Here is a 2,927-nt window from a genome sequence, read left to right as displayed (position 1 = left end):
TATAAAATTATATTATGTTTTTATACAAAAAATTTTTGTAAAAATGTTTACAAATATTCAATCACACAGATTTAAAAGACCAAATATGTAAAATTTCCTTATTTGTTATTTAAAGAGAAAACAATATATTATTGCTGATTGAATCTCTCTGTTTCTCTTTGAAATGATATTGCTAAAAGATCTCTCTTTCTCTCTTTCGCTCTCTTTCTTTCTATTGTATATATATGAAAATGTGTGTGTATGTATGTATATATAAAAAAACCAAGCGAGAAATCTGGGTCAATATGCTGCCTTCGGCTATGCAAGTTCGGATATCAAATCCGCTTAAAACACGAAGTTCCGCAAAGCAAGATAAATAGGTAAATTTATTTTCGTCTGGACGACATTCACGCACGTGTTTGCGCAGATGTACAAATTGTTAAATTGCGTACCACTCATCTGTCGCATTGCACGTATAATTTTTTATAAGTGCCATTTCTAATTTTCTTGCTTATAATTAGTTATTTATAGCCAAATAGTTTTTAATCTTTGGCCATGATATCTATATAGACGTTGGTTTCTTTTATCACTTTCCCTCTCTCCTTCTCTCTCTCTCTTTCATAAATCTAATCATAGATACATAAATAAACCAATTAAGAAAAATAATTATATTTTTACTGAAAACGGATCTCTCTCTTGGTGCTTAAAAATATTTATGTGTAAATTTATTGCAAATATATTTTTTTCAGTTTTATAGGTTGAGTGTCGATTCGATTTATTGAATTTGAAATGCAGTCATAAAAATGTAACTGTAATATTAAATAATTTAATATCTTTCAGATTAAGTTTTTTTAATAGATTTTTAAGATATGTATACATATCACACGAAAAAAACACTACGGTTGTCACAAAACTCTGAATAATTTTTGCCCACCAATATATTTGGTTGTGATGTAACCGTAAATTAGACAACTTAACAGCGGTAGCCATTAAAATATGCCAATCTTACGATTGTTTATATCACAATTGTTCATTATTGTTCTTATAACAAAAAATATTGATGTGCAACTTTTGGACGTGGCAAAGCCGTTTTTTCCATACACACAACATACACACATACATACACTATTAAATTATTTAATTTAAGATATTAATACATGTTTTTCAACTTCAAGTTGCGATTGCATTTCATGTGTGACAAATCGAATCAACGCACAGTTTATTTGCAAAACATATTTAACCGAAAATAGGATTATTCTTTTAATATTTTAATTGAATATTGAAATAGTAAAATACCAAATATATTTGACTGCAAGCATTGAGTGTATGAATGCCAAATAAAAATACGCCACATGTCATACAAAACAGATTGCTCAACAGATCCAATTTCGTTTTATTTGTTTGTTTGTGACATAGTATGATAGCTACTTGGCTTGGTGTTATGATTTGTATTGCTGCCATTCTTAGAGCGCTGTAAAGACAAGGTTTATTTTTCAAAGGAGAATAATTTTACTGTTCTCTCGTAAAAAAAAAAACCCATATTAACTGTCTTATGATCATGTGCAGGCAAGGAAATTTCTGTACAAAATATGTACGTATAATATGAGTTTGATTAAGATAAGGCTTGTTAAACAGTTGAATATTCTGTAATAATATTTACATAAGTGAGAGGATTACACATGAAGTGTATAATTTATTTTATTATTGCACAAGATGTAAGATATACTTACATTATTTATTTAATAAAACAATGATAATAAAGCCAGATCCCTTCTTGCTTATTCATTAATCCTGATGTTAGAATCCTCTGATGTTAGAAAACGAGAAAAATATATAAAACTTTTACAAACTATATTAAAATGTATTTTTTAATAAAACAATATTTTTAATTAATAAAATAAATTTATAGAATGTACCAAAAGGTTCTTTTATGTTGTGATTTTCTCTTAATTAGATTAAATAATTTTCTTCCAATTAGATAGATATAGAAAACAATTGAATATTTTTTGTTGTTAGTTGTCGCGAAAAAGTGTGTCATTGCGAATATGGTTTCAAATAACTTTTCGATTCATCTAAAAAACATTTCTTCTATTTTTCCTCTTGCTCGAAATTAATTATGAGCGATTTTCAAGCGATTAGAGAAAGCTACGCACCATCTTATTTGGCGCCAGTTCAAGTCGCTTTTACGCAATTTTATGCGATTTTATGCGAAGAAGCGAAGATATCGTGACGATTGCCAAGGAGTACATTTGCATATCTTTGAATTTTCGAAAAAAAAACACTGCAACTGAAAAGAATACTACATTTAAACATCATCGTAAAAATTATTAGAAGTATTGTGATGTTATGCAATGATATCATCTTGATGCTTAATAAGATATGTATATGTATGTTAGATATGTATATTGTATGATATATAAATAAACAATCGGTATTTGATAGACAATTTTGTTTATATACCGCGTGTTGTATCAACATACAATTGGTCAATATGTCAGGTAATTTTATGAATATAATATCTTTTCTAGCAGGTATCACACACATATTTATAAAATTGATTACATTTTATAAGTGTACTAAAGTGTTACTAAAGAAGCCATTACATTTCTAAAATAACCGACATACTGACCAATATATAAATGCAACACGCATATATAATATATACTTAAAAAAATATATGAGTATGTTAAGTTAGCACCCCAACTATAGTACTCAGGAGTTCTGATCAGAGTTTCCACTTCCTTTTGACGAGACGAAGAGTTCCCTATAGTTAATAACAAGAGTTCCGCTCAATAAACATTTTTTTTACATTTTTTAAAAATGGGGTGCTAACTTTTTATCGAATTTCGAGGTGGAATAGTTCTGAGCGGCTTAATAGCTTCAATTTGCGATTGCCTAGAGTTCCTGATATGTAAAAAAATTTTCGAATAATAAAAAAAAAATTAAAA

Source organism: Cyphomyrmex costatus, unplaced genomic scaffold, assembly GCF_001594065.2.
Source record: "Cyphomyrmex costatus isolate MS0001 unplaced genomic scaffold, Ccosl1.0 scaffold639, whole genome shotgun sequence".
Taxonomy (NCBI): Eukaryota; Metazoa; Arthropoda; class Insecta; order Hymenoptera; family Formicidae; genus Cyphomyrmex; species Cyphomyrmex costatus.
The sequence above is the reverse complement of the archived record's forward strand: the minus strand, read 5'-3'. Positions refer to the sequence as shown.